Source organism: Malurus melanocephalus, unplaced genomic scaffold (genome assembly GCF_030028575.1).
Source record: "Malurus melanocephalus ecotype Western Australia unplaced genomic scaffold, MMel_1.1 scaffold_785, whole genome shotgun sequence".
Taxonomy (NCBI): Eukaryota; Metazoa; Chordata; class Aves; order Passeriformes; family Maluridae; genus Malurus; species Malurus melanocephalus.
In genome coordinates this window covers 61290-74977 of record NW_026624017.1, presented here as the reverse complement: position 1 = coordinate 74977, position 13688 = coordinate 61290, and the positions used below count along the sequence as shown (strand labels likewise).

The window sequence follows — 13688 nt, the reverse complement described above, 5'->3', positions numbered from 1 at the left end:
TTTCTGACTTTACTGCTACTCAAAATTCTCTAATATCCTCAGAAAGATGTTATCTATATGCTATTTWAATCATTAGATCATTAAAGAAGTTATTAATGTCTGGACTAAATCGATCCTTATATCTCATTGGCATTTCTTTCCAGTTGGATACTTCGAGATTTTTATTCTTTTATTYCTAGACTTTTTGGCAGCACTGTGTGTGTCAGCCTCTTCCCTCCAAAAAAAYTGGAATCTGTTTTAAACGTAGGACTTCCAGGGAAAACTGAAAGTGTGATTCATGCTGGAATAGAGTAAACTTGGTAAATCCAATCACAATTGAAATTGCAGCTGTGTTGTAATCATTGCATATATAACTTCACATGGATTTCAATATGCTTTCTTCTGTACTTTAATTTGTACAGTAGTAGTTCTTAAATGATAAATTATTAAGTAAATATTTTCCTAGTGGAATGTGCTTTCTATTTTTGTGTATCATCTTGAGAACAGAATGTGATTCCTTTCTGTAGGGTCAGCTATTTGAAATACTTGCCTGTGTTCTAACAGCATAATCTATAATCCTCAATATGTCTTTAATCTACTTTATCTCCTACAGAACTAAGTCTTCAAAATAGGAAAGAATACAATGTGAYAGATACTATCTAAGGGTATAAAGTTTGGGAAGATTAAATTTACTTCTGAGGTCAGTCTTGATGGATTTTGGCAAATAACAGATAAAATAAATGACTAGTTAAAAAAATAAACACTCTTCATTTTCATGCCTGTGGAATGAGCAAATAGTAACTTWAAAGTTTTGTAGTATTTCATATCTAGAAATAAGATAAAATTAAAGATGAAATTTCCCACTTGGCTAATCTTAAACATCTCCTACAGTGTTAARAGAAAGGAATTTATTTTCCATTAGTTCTTTATTGTTTTTGTGTGAAGTTGAACTGAACTTCRAAATGTTTACCTTTGTTTGCATGACTAAGGCAGAAGCCAGAGTGCACATTTCTTAGCGCTGACCATTGGGAGTGAGTGGGTGCAGTAACCAGAGCAAATTTAGCCATGGGTTCAAGGAKGGGGTGTGTGCATTCACACACGTGTCTTGAAGTCTGTTCTGGGAGAAATGAGCATGTCCTGGCATTGTTTAGTGTGGCTTTGATACTTTGGGGTGCTGGTTTTGTTAAGTATTGAAAGAACAGCTTCTGTGGATGCTTCCTTAGAGTAATGGAAGGAGAAAAACTCCTGGAAAAAACCTATCTGTCATCTACATGTATAAATAGACAAAATATGACCCTTTAACAAAATAATTTGGGTCTGTATTTTGATGGGCATGAAAAACTACATTTTAAAGGAGGATACTAGGAAAGAGCAGTCACTGACAAGCAGCTATCAGAGTTTCAGGGAGTTGTTTGATTTTGGTATGGTTTTTGTTGTTGTTTCAGTTATTTATTGAACTTCAGACTGGTTGTTTTTTATGTGCAAATTGTAGCTAGAGTGTTAGATGCAAATACTGTTGATTTTTTTTTCTCTCCCTGCAAGTGTTGCTTTTCTGTGTTTTGGTAACTGACAGCAGTTGAAGATCCTTAAATAAAACAAGTAGTCGAAGGTCAGGTTTTTGTGTTTATCTAGTAAAGGTATTAGATACCATTTGTTAGGGGATGATGGATTTGTCATTTCACCTAGTGACAAATAATCTGATTTTATAAGGTGTTTGGGGAGCGCRGATAATGATCATGTTAAATGGCAGACTTGCACAGCACAGCCTTTTGTTAATGAAGCCATAATCCATAGCAGGCCTAGGTTCAAACTCTACCACTTGTTTTTTGATTTGTTTTTTGGTTGGTTTCTTTTTTTTTTTTTTTTTTTTTTTTTTTTTTTTTAAGTAGTTTGAGGTAAACACAAATATTCCAGGTTTTATGGTTTAGAAGTAGCAAGATGATCAGCAATATTAAGTAAGTCTGGCTCATCAATCCTAATGTTTGTTCTCAAAAATAAAGCATGCAAAATGCAGAAAAAACTACATTCTTGTAATACTAAACAGAAGCAAAAAGTTAGTGTGGAATTTCAGCATACTATATTTGTAAAATTTAAGAGTCCTGCAAGGAAATGTGAATCGCAGGGAGGCTTATTTACATGAGTAGAGAGTCCCATTATAGAAAGAAAGAGATACCACATAAAACATGGCCATGTCTCCTACAGGCCCTTAAAAATTATTCCATGTGATCYATTCTCTGGAAGGGATGGGAACTGRCTAACAGGGCTCTRAGTGATTCTAAACACTGAAATATCTGTTTTGCCACCTGCATTTGCACTGTGATGGCATCCGTGTGGCTGCAGGGAGGGAGGGCCTGCATTTTATTTGTTCCAGTGAGGAAGTAAGYRGGATTTYACWTTTTTTTTKYCCTTTCAGACAACAAGAAGTTTTCTCCCAGCTTCAGTGCTTAAATTCATATTGTGCTCTCTGTGCTGCCATACCATTTGCAGGAAAAGAGCAGTTGCATGGAGACAAAGAGGCTGCTGATTTAAGTCTCAATAGAGAAGTCTGTTAGGCTTCAGCTGTGGGAGGATACTAAATGTAGCTCAGRGGTTGGCAGATGCTACCTGGACCAAAACTACTTGAAAATATTAAGCAGCTGTTTAGTAGGTTTGCCTGAAAAATAACCTCATTTAATGACTAGAAGAATTTCTGGGACAAATATGACAGAGGACTTTTTAAAAATGTACTTACTGTCTGGATGTAATTTGCTGTTCATGTTGAATAAAAAAGAGTCAGAGTTCATCTACAAATACTGAGCTAATCTTGATGTGAGGGCAAAAGAAATCTGACCCCAAGCTCTAGTTTCTCTTCCCACCTTTGTTTTTTAAATTTTTGATTTAATTGTGCCAGTTTATACAAGGTTTTGAACTTTGTTTGCAAAGCGAGTAATACTGTTTCTGATCATGATTATGTAAGTTAAGCTGAAAGCTCTGGAGTGTTGATTTCTGAAATTTTCAGAAAACTCAGTGTTGCTATTATTGTTTAAGCTGTAACAAGATTAAAATTAACCTAAAGGGTTTATTTTGTGCTGCAGCCCTTGGGGAAGCACCATAAGCAGACCATAAGCATCATAAGTGAGGTGGTAGGACTGCCCCTGGATTTCTGGATGTGTGTAGAGCTCTGGGGATGATCCAAGAGGGAAAGTTTTCTTCTGCACAAACCTCCTGTACAGGTTGAATAGTCCTGGGAGCTGCCCTGGTTTCTCACCTTGTTGCTGAGGCAGAGTTTAAAGGTTCTTTAACCATTTAAATTCTGACCTGTGAGATGTTGTGTGGGCCACTTGAATTATCCTGGAATTTTTTGACTTTTTTTTTCTCTTTTTGCGATGGAGATAGGAGATAAAAGTAGTGTGAAGGTATTGTGAAGCCTGAGTAAAAATAAAGAAAAGGCCTGAGGAATCCATTGCTCAGTACTGTKGTAGTTGGTTTGGACAGAGAGTATGAGCTTCTAATTAATTTCCACATGGGGTTCCCTTGATGACTTGTCCCTTGGGGAGAATTGATGAGAGGATCTCTGTGCTGGTAATTAAATAGTTAACTTCAGGTTTTGCTTCAGAAGCAGAGGTTTGCACACCTGTGGGTAACAAAGTGTTTCCAGTAGAGCACATTTGATACTTAACCTGCGGAATGTCAAAAGAGGTGATTACTGTTTTTTTGTACCTTTGGAATAGATTTGATTTTGCGTGCCTGAAGCTTCTAGCAGGTGCTATAGAAACTGGGGAAAAACATTATCTTTTCAGCACGTCGTCGCACTCAAAGTTCACATTGAGCCACAAAATAATATTCAAATGAATGTCAATCTCTTGTTTGAATCTAAATGGAAAATACAGTTTTCCATGGCCTACTTATTCTAGAAATGATCATTTCATTGTAGGCAAATTTAACTAAAACCTAGGAGATTTCTGCAAAATTACATGAAAGAAGAAAAAAGATACTATTCAGTTTTAAAGTGAGGCAAAGAAATGGCAAGAGATTTTTCAGAGGGTCTGTGTAGATCTATCTCGCCTGCTGCTTCTGCTTCTGAGAGAGAGTAGTTCTCAATTTTCATAAATATATTTTTTGTTTGGTTACCTTTTTTTTTTTTTTTTGCTACTACACCATACAGTAATGTGGCAGCAATTGCTGTATACAGATARTTTCATGAATTTCAGGTTTTTTTCCCAGAATTTATAAAAATTTATTACTGAAAAATAAAAATGAAATGATTGCTTTAGAACTCCCTTTGTGGTCCCTTGGTGTTGGTCAAGGGATGGTTTTTGTGCCCTAGGTCAGCTTTTTGCTTTGTCTGTGAATACCAGCCCAAATTTGGCTGAGTTCTGAGACAGCAGAAGATTACTTTGTGTGTAATCTAGCAGCTAGATAGGGTTATCATAATTAAGAATGATCAGGCATTTTAGCATCTGTTATTAATCAGAGTGTACATGTGTCATTCTCACAGAGCAGGTGAGGGTGATTTGTTTCCTCTGAGCTGTGACAGAGGCATCATTGTTCTGCCTGGGACTGTGGTAAGATCGGTGTAAGGATGCATTATGGCCATACTTGCAGGAGCATTAAATGATCGAAGACCCAGAGAAAATGCCTTATGCAATACAACTAAAAAAAATCAGTTTGAATAGTTTATTTAAAAGCTCATGAGCAGATATGATCATAGGTCTTATGGGGAGGAGACACTGGTTAAATACAAGAAGAATTGATGCTGTCGGCTAAAGCAGGAACCATGTGGTTTTAATAGTGAGGAAAAGTCTGTGCTGGCAGGAGCTGTTTAAATGGATGATAAATTCTCTGTGAGTGTCCTTACAGTCATGACTCTTGATTTGGAAAGCTAGATTGTAGTTGAGCACACGTTTACCAGATTAATTCATGGAGGGTTGCTTCTGTAGGAAATTTTAGGGATTGCTTTCATTTCAGTTAAACTACCTGCTTTGGTAACTTCATCCATCTTGCAATATTCTATGTATGCAGCCCTTAGACCCCAGCTTTTCCCACTTCAGAAGCTGTGAAGGTTGTTGGAAAGGCAGTAAGGAATTTGGGAAGAARACCGAGGCTGTCATGAGTTAGAGTGGTGGGATGTTTCCTTGGAGAAATGAGCCTCTGTTGTTTCCTGTGCTCTTGTGTATCTCTGCTAGTTTTTGAGTGCTGCTCACTTGCTGTTTTTGCTGCTCAGCCCAAGACACGGGRTGGTGATTTACAGAATGGATGATGACTCAAAGTGCAAGTGAACTTGGTGGGAGCTAGTCCTAAACACCACACAGCACTAAGTAAACATTCAGAAAAATCAGGATGTCTCCAGTTAGGCTTTGAGAATTAATGGATGCTTTTAATCTGACTCTTTTTATTTCTCAGCGTTCTTTTTAAATTGATATCTTGTGAGTAATACAGCATAAAAATGACAGTCTTAAAAAAAAATTATTATTGTCAGGTTTGAGGAAAAACAAGATAAAAATTAGGTAGGGCATTATGCAAACTCTTTAAGATTCACCGCTTTTATTACAGCTAAGTAAGTGAAAGATTGCTCTAATTTTATTWTAATAGAAACAAATCTGATTGAATTATTTCTGTTTTTCTTTTCAAAAATGAGACTATCACAAATGTTTTAAAAAGTCTTGATTAGAGGTGATGAAGTGCCTAGTGAAATTCAAGTACCCAGACTGGAGCAGTTGCTTCATTGATTCATCTCAAGCATGAAGTCTTTTGCTTTTCAATCAGATTCCAATAATTTTTTTTAGAAATAAAACTTTAAAATTAATTATTCTGGGGTTTAATAYAATACAGTAATTCCTGATTTCATTATGCAAAATTAATTTTTCTTCCTAAGAGTAGTGTGGGGTTTGAAAAAAAATTTTAACAGAAATCAATACTGTGTTTTGTTGCTTCACCAGATCTATTTCTTCTCCTTAGTATATTTTATAGCAAGCCTCACCAGGTTAAAGAAAGGCCACAGATTTAAAATAAATTTAAACTGCGATCCTGCTTAAGCTCTTCTATTTTCTCACTTCCTGACTGAGCACAGCTATCTTTGCCTGCCCTTTCTCCCCTCTTTTGTTTACTGCTGAGGACAAGGCTGATACCACAGGCATTGGAGATCCTCATTGTCATCTGAAAGGGCTTCAGTAACAAATGCCTTGTCTTAGGGAATATTGAACAACGCAGCACTACACTGTGATCTTTTATGGCATCAAAAAGTTCATCTGTGTGTACTCACAGTGTTTATTCTACTAAATTAGTASTGTAGCATGCAGTGATTTATTGTCRTGTGTTACATATTCATACATCCCCCACAAAAAAAAGGAAAGCATAATAAGGTTTCCTGGCTGTYTTATTATTTTGTATGAACTCCTTAAAACTTGCTTTTTGATTTATTTTCCAACAAGTTTGGAAAAATGAAATAGTGTGCTGATTAATCTGAAATTTATGGAGAATTTTTATATGTATATATTCTTAAATATGTRAAATGTTTATATCAGTGAATTGCTTTTCAGTATATCTTGTTGAAAAATGGCTATGCTCATGTTTTCTGAAAAGAAGGGCTTGTAATTCGAGCCTGCCTATTTAAGAGTTTCCTCCAACGTTGTCTCAAGCTAGAGCTTGAAAAAGGAAGCAGTTTGTAAACTGCCGAAATACAGCTCGGTGTCGAAGCAGCCAAAGAATAAAATGACTCMAAAGAAATAGTTGCTCTTATTTTGAAAGCGAGTCGGAGTGGAGGAGCTTGCTTTRTGCACAGTTGCTATTGGCTGCACAAACCCCTCGTTTCTGTGCCTAATGCTACATAGGAATATTAATARTATAGCTCACGCCTTGTCGTATTTTGCTGCTTAATCATCTTGTTTGGCACACCCCCGGTCATGTTGTGTGTGGCCATAATTCAGGAAAGAAAACTCACTCGGGCACTGGCATTACAGTGCAGCAATCAAAGAAGCTGGGATTATGCAGATAATGAAGGGACTGGCCGGCGTGTGTTTSTCCAGGAAAACTGGAGTGAAGTTGTAGCCAGCGAGGAGCTGCAGAGCCTCCCGTGCCGGACCATGGCTCCAACATCCCGGCTGCCKTGAGGATCCAGGCTGGGTGAGCAGAGACCGGGAGCGCTGCGGGGCTCGGAGCTCTGTGTCAGCGCGATTGCTGCGAGATTCCGCCACCAACTCCGGCTCTTACGAGTCCTTAATGATGTTGTCTTCCGTGTGCTGTCAGAAGTGGTGTTTCAAGGAGGTTGATRATATTTTGTTGGAAAATACTTGATTATATTAACATAGATTGGAAAGATAAAGAGGGGCTGTGGCGTGAATCTGAATTCCAGTAGAAAAGTAGTATTTTTTAAGTATCCTTTAATTTTTTTTATTTTTTTTAGCTACTGTTTTAAAATCTGACATTTCCTCAGAGACTGGAACTGAACCYTGTGAATTGCTTGTAATTTAAAACGTTGCTTCATTAGTCTATATAACTTTTGAAAGAAGTGTGGAGTAGAAAACAAATGTTTGGCTTGATCCTAAAGGTGGGTTATTTGAGGGACACTGTAAAGGAGAAAATGATGAGAGGATAAAAGGAAGTATCTAAAACAAATTAAAAGGGAAAATAAATTTGATTGYGTTTTGTTTGGGTTTTCTGGTTGTTTTTCTAATTTGTTTAGTTTYTAAAAATCAAAAAGCCCTTTCCCTCTCTTGGTTTTTAAACAGAGTTTGATCTTTAAATRKKKWRKTTYYTYCMARRRRMCCMAKRRSTTTTTGTTAAGTGGCTTMCATGCTCTTGTCAATGCATGAATAACAAATAATAGAATGGGTGGGGGAGGAAGTTGATTGTAATTTGACTTAAAAGCATGAATGTTTTGACCTCAGCGATTGGCAGTTTGAAAAGAATGATTTGCTGTGCTGTTTGTGTGAGCGTTGGGTTGTTTAGTGTTAATCATCATTTAGTTATGAATATAATTCACTCGTTAGACAAGTGAATTAGACAATAGGCTAGTGCTGGACTTCTAAACATACCTTCAGTAAATACTTAGGTTGGAAGGAGCTATGTTATTTGGAGTGCTGTGTTGATGGAAAGAAGCTGTATTCATCTTKTGGAAATATTAATCTTGTGGGTGTAATGAAGGTAAGGCTCTTCAAATTGGAATGGCCTGTAAAAATGAGGAATTTTTTATTATAGTTTCTTATATAGGTAAAAGGTGTATTTACTGAGGTACTGTTTTGAGTGACTRTGAAATTTTCATGCATAAACAAAAGGTAAGGTGTTAGGGTTTCCTCTTTAGTGGGATGCTGTTTTCTTTGCTTTTCCTCATAGTTTGTGCTTTAGACTGTAAGTTTCCAGTGGGATGCCTTTTTGGTGTGGTTTATAGCTTAAGCTGACTACTTTAGCAGCTGATACTATTTAAGAATATTTTTGTCTGTGTTTGCTGTAGCAAAGCAGTGGAGTCAGAGGAAAGCTGATCCTTATTTTTTTAAATGATACTTTTGTTTCTAGTTTTTAGAGCTTTGAGACTGTGAGTGGGAAACATAACATATAACCTGATCCTATCTGCAGAGTTCTTCTAGGCTTTAGAGGCCCAAAATCWGAAGAAGAGTAGGATCAGTTCCCATGTTATAACAGTTTTTCCTATATTTCAGAATTAAGAACAGTTTTTGTGTTACTCAGAAATAATTCTCATTTGATTATATTAGCACTTTKCCTGATTAAGGATTGCTGAATCAAGTTCAGTATTTGGAAGGGTAATATTTGTGTTATTCTGGCTGGTGTGTTTTGTGGTAACATTTTAATAAAGCAAGGGCTGATCACTGTGTTGAAGAATGTCAGAGGGACTGGATTTGTATTCTAATTGGAAAAAAAAAAAAAAAAAAAGGTAGATTTTGCCTTTTGCCCATCGTTTTCCTGAAGTTAAGACAAGTTTTGAAGTTGTCATTGAACATACCAGTGCCTGAGTTGGTTCTCATCCAATTGGAGGAAGAGAATTATGCAAAGATTAAAGGTAAAATTTACTTTCAAAAACAAACTAGAATTACGGTTTTCCACGTTTTAATGGGAAAGTTATAAAACCAGATGTTTTCATACCAGTAATGTGTTCTTAAGTATTTTCATAGGAATAGCATAGTTTGTTTCAGTTTGGTTTAAGAAAGGACATCAGCATTGCTTCTTAGACATAATAAAAATGTAGCTTTGTTTCAAAATACCAGTCCAGTGGGAATTTCATACATCTCCTGTRCATTCTCTCCCATGGACATTCAGAAAACAGGAGTTTCAAGTGCTATAAGTCAGACATTTACTGCGGTCACAGAGTTGTTTTGTTTTTCTGTTGTTCCCCCTAAACATTTTCGAATAGTTGCCAACCTCTTCCTACAGATTTCAGTGAGTTCATTACTTACAGTGAAAAAACCAACTTCCTGTTTTTTGTTGTTGTTGTAATTGGCTGGTTGTTTTTTGTTTGTTTTAAGGGCTCAGGAAGCCCAGAAGGATAAAACGACCAATGATTGTTGTCTTAGACCTAACCTGAAATTTAAGGGTTAATGGCAGCTTGTGAGGTCGTGCCAAGGAAAGATGGGATGATCGGGGAAGGGAGAAAACTGAGGGAAGTTGGTTGCTCAGTGGCAGAATCAGGAAGCAGAGAGGAACTGGACAGACCTGTTGGATAAGAGGAGCCAAATCAGGTGCAGGGCAGGGAACTGGAGCTCCCTGGTACCGATGAGCTGGGCTGAGCACAGGGGAGCACAGGGAGCTCTGCTCCAGCCCGGTTATTCTGCAGCTGAGAAGGGGGGAAGTGCTGCTGCTGGCAAACTGCAAGGTCTGAGCTCACTCTGAGACCTCAACCACTTTTCCCTCAGCCTTTTAAACTCTGAGCACTTCGTAACATCAGAAACAGRAGAAAATTCAATGCTTACTTGATGTGCTGTTCCTTGGAGATAGTGAGGATGTGGAAAAATGATAATTAAATTTTATTCCTGAGCAGGTGAAGTACATTATTGTACAATAATACAATTTTTTTTGCCTTACAATGCCTTTAATCWAAAATACTGATGCATAAGCTTACATCAGTCAACAAACTGGTTGAATTTTGGAGCAATTTGATTTTTTTCTCATGTATCTGAGCTATTGAAGGGAGGGCCAAAAGTAAATACTTGTCCCAGGAGTGCCCTAAGGTGGTGCTGATGCCTCAAGGAGGGATTATCTCAGAGTGGGAAGAGTAGTGTCCAAAGCAGAAGAACCTGCCATTTTCCTCCTCATTACATAAGCAGCTTTCAAAATTTCCTCTGCCTTGCTGTGTTCTGATTGAAACCTTGCATTAGGCCAAGGCAGTCTGGGTGCCCCAATAAGGCTGTGTGTAGTGAGATAGGACCTCTGTATCACAGATTGTATAAGAGGAGTTTCCTGCAAAATGGTTAAAAAACTGTCAGGCCTTTGTTTGGGGAAAAAACTATTTGGGTATGCCTGAACCATCTCTTGAAGAATTGGAGTACATAACTAGGAGTAATCATGTCTGTCCCATCACAGTTGTGTCCACAGCTAGAAACTCCTGAACATTTTCTGTGATGTTTTGGATGAGCCAACCATAAGGTTTGGGAGTTGGAGAAGGAGTGAGAGGGATGCTCTCAAGCTGGGTTCTAGGGCCAGRTTGCCTGGTGCTCCTGTRGTGGRCTCTGCATGTCCTGCTGAGCCTTGYTTTCCATGTGCTCACTCCTTGCTCTCTCCAGACACTGCCTGTCCCTCACAGTGCTGTTTCATGGGAAACAGGGATTCCTCRTGGGTTTTGAGGTACCAAGTGTTTGAGATGTGCACATGTGATCTGTAATTAACTTATTGTCTGAGTCCTCAGTCAGGACCAAGACTGTACACAGCCATGCAGAACTGTTTCTTTAAAAAGAGAAAYAACCCCAGCCAAACCACATTAATGTGAGAGTGGGAAGTGGGGAGGTGCCAGTTAATGGTGCTGGTGGTTTGCTGGGCAAGGATTTTGCAGTCTGTTGTTCGTGTTCTTTCTTTTTAGCAGAATCACATTTAAAGCAAATTCTTTTAGCCTTCATTTCAAGTAAAAAAAAGTTTCTTTCTCAGCAAAACCAACCATCATAGAAGCATTCAGTTTCTCATTTGCAGAATAAATGATTGTAAGTTCTTTTTAGTCCAGTGTGGAAAAAGTACTCCTTCGTTTTGCCGGATGCCGTGTTCTTCAAAACATCCATTTTAAAAAATGGCTGTTATTTAATGATCCACAGCTGAAGGTCCTTCCCTTTAGTCTTGGCAGCCTGAGCTGTCYTCATAAGGTGGAACTGGATCCCTCTTCATCCTAGGAAATAGTATTAATCCTGCCAGTATTGAACTCAATCCAGAATTACTGGATTCAAACTGGATTMAAAATCTGTCAAAACTCGGCTTTTAGGTATTACAGATGATATTCAGGATATCTGAGAGTCACATTCATGTTGYCAAAAACACATGATGTGTTTGTCTGTGGTAGCCTCAGAATTTCTAGAAGGGATTCGTTATATTAGTATTAAACGATTGCGGTCTTATTAGTAAAAATGAGCCAGTTCTCTTAATAAAATGGTAATTTTCTAATTATGTACCATGTTTCTGAAGTAATGGTTTTTAAATACTGAGCATTTAAATTTGGCTTTTTAGTGGAATAAGAAAGTATTACCAAGGCTGTCAAGTAATTTAGGATGAATTTAGATCATTTAGTTATTTGCTTTTCCCAGTGTTTTCCTAGTAAAAGCTGCCTAACTAGGCTGTCTGTCTCATGATCTGTTTTTCCTGTTTGTAGTGATTTGGTTGATAGCTATGCAGAAGCAGAGTAGTTSGGAGGAAATTCCAAGATGTTTTAACTTTTCATTAGCAAAGTGATTAAGAAGCAAGGAGGATTCACTGCGATGTCTGAAACATCAATTTGTAGCTGTGTAGCAAGCTGGGCTGTGTCACTTCATGTTACAATCAATGTGGAAAAGCACCTTTTCCKGAATGAGGAGGCTTTTATGTGTTTATTTCTTTTGCTTGTTTCAGTCTTTAAAAATCTAACTTTACATGGCTTTTCTGTCTTTTTTTTTAGTAGATCCTTGCAAGTTTTCATGTTGATGTAGGTAATACGTGGGGGGGAAAAATGGTGAATAGTTAGGGTACAGTTGATCTCTAGTGCTGCACGTACCTCCTGTTTATATGGTGCTTTCTTACAGGATTTAGAACTTTTAAATGCATAAAACTCTTGCTCAGGAAGGCCATTACTTAAAAAAAAAAAAAAGTGGGTGAGTAAAACTGCTGTAAAATCGTAGAAGCTAAATTCTAGTTAATTTGTGTTAAACCCTGGAACAAATTTACTGGAAGCTTCCTTGTGTGAATGAATGTGAGACATACAGATTCCTCAATSCAGCAGCTCAGAAAGAGTTACTCAACCAGGTTACTTTTCCAGTTGTGACTAAGGGGCCAATTAGCAGCATCCGGAATGAGACGGCAGCGCCTMGGTAAAAATAGATGGCATTTGGAGAAGCTGGGGGCTGGCTTGGAGGAGGTCTTCAGCTGTAGACTGAGAGAAACAAGAGAAAAGAGGCAGCCTTCAGAAAGGAGTGTTATAGTAGTAGGATTGTGAGAAATTCCATGAACAGGCAAAGGTAGGAGMAGCCCAGAGGAATGGCAAAAAGCAATAGCAGATTGGGCTCTCAAACCGACAGACCTCAGCTGCCAAAGGAATTCCAGAGCTGGGCTCTTACTCCCATCTGACAAGAGCGATAAGGCTGGCATTGATATGAAAATGAAACAAGCTGCAGCATCCTCTGTAAATGACAGGAACCAGAGGTGTGGGTGTGCAGCTYGCTAGATTGTTAGCTCTTATGTTCRGGATTGATACATTAATGCCTCTGTCAGAGGCAGGAGCAAGTCACACACGAGTGATGCTTCAGCTGATTTGCTTGGAGGCAATTAGTTGGCTGCTGCCGGCGTCTCTGAGATCAAATAATTAAGTAACAAGTGAGGTACCGGGAGGAGAACTGGATGGCCTGCGATTCTGCTTTCTAGTCTCTACRGTTACAACTTAGCCCTGTGACCACAGCAGCTTCGATGGTCCTTCTCTGTCATTTTCATAGAATACTGAAGCTATTGGATTAGTATAGTTAAAAACTCTTTTGTTGCTCACTGACCTACTTTGGCTGCACGTTAGCTATTGGATTGGGAAAGGGCCATCTGTATATGTGCCTGCTGGTACAGCCTGAGCGTAAAGAGAACGTAGAATGCTGTCTGCCTTCTCTTCATAAACCACAGTGCAGTGGTGGTAATGACTTAAAATACTCAGTTCTATTGTGAATGGCTTGCTTCACGTGACATTTAATAACATATTAGTGAATTCAATACTTCATGGAAGAAAGAGAAGGCATGAGGGATGCACCTGAAGTCCWGTCTTTAAATACAAAGGATATGTGTAACTTAAATAATTCTTATTAGTGGTCTGGTAGTGAGCTGGCTGCTTCCTGAAAAGAATGGGCAAACAGGGATCTGTGTATTCGTTTGGACAGATACAAAGCATGTTTGTTAATTAGTGCCTGCAAAGGCTCTATAAAAATGCTAATGCTAATTCACCCGTAGTGTATTTAGATCACCTCTCTGTTAGAGTTACCTGTGTTTGTATATGCCTGCAAAGCACACATTTTTCTTGCTGAGTTTTTCTCCATTAATTTTTCATGGAATACATAACTGATGAGGTTGACCTTCCT

At 38.1% G+C, this 13688-nt stretch overlaps 1 protein-coding gene across 5 annotated transcripts in view; it reads left to right on the top strand.

Annotated features, from left to right (window-relative positions):
• Positions 1-13688, top strand: part of PPP2R5E (protein phosphatase 2 regulatory subunit B'epsilon) — a 71620-nt gene that overhangs the window by 15938 nt on the left and 41994 nt on the right. Inside the window, exon 1 of one of the 5 annotated variants that reach the window (XM_057385097.1) lies at positions 6893-7080. The exons of 3 other annotated variants lie outside the window; for them this stretch is intronic. The gene's annotated coding sequence lies outside the window, so the exon portion shown is untranslated. Of the gene's footprint in view, positions 1-6892; positions 7081-7983; positions 8101-13688 lie in introns of those variants that run through there. One more of the 5 variants, XM_057385096.1, reaches the window with a different exon arrangement.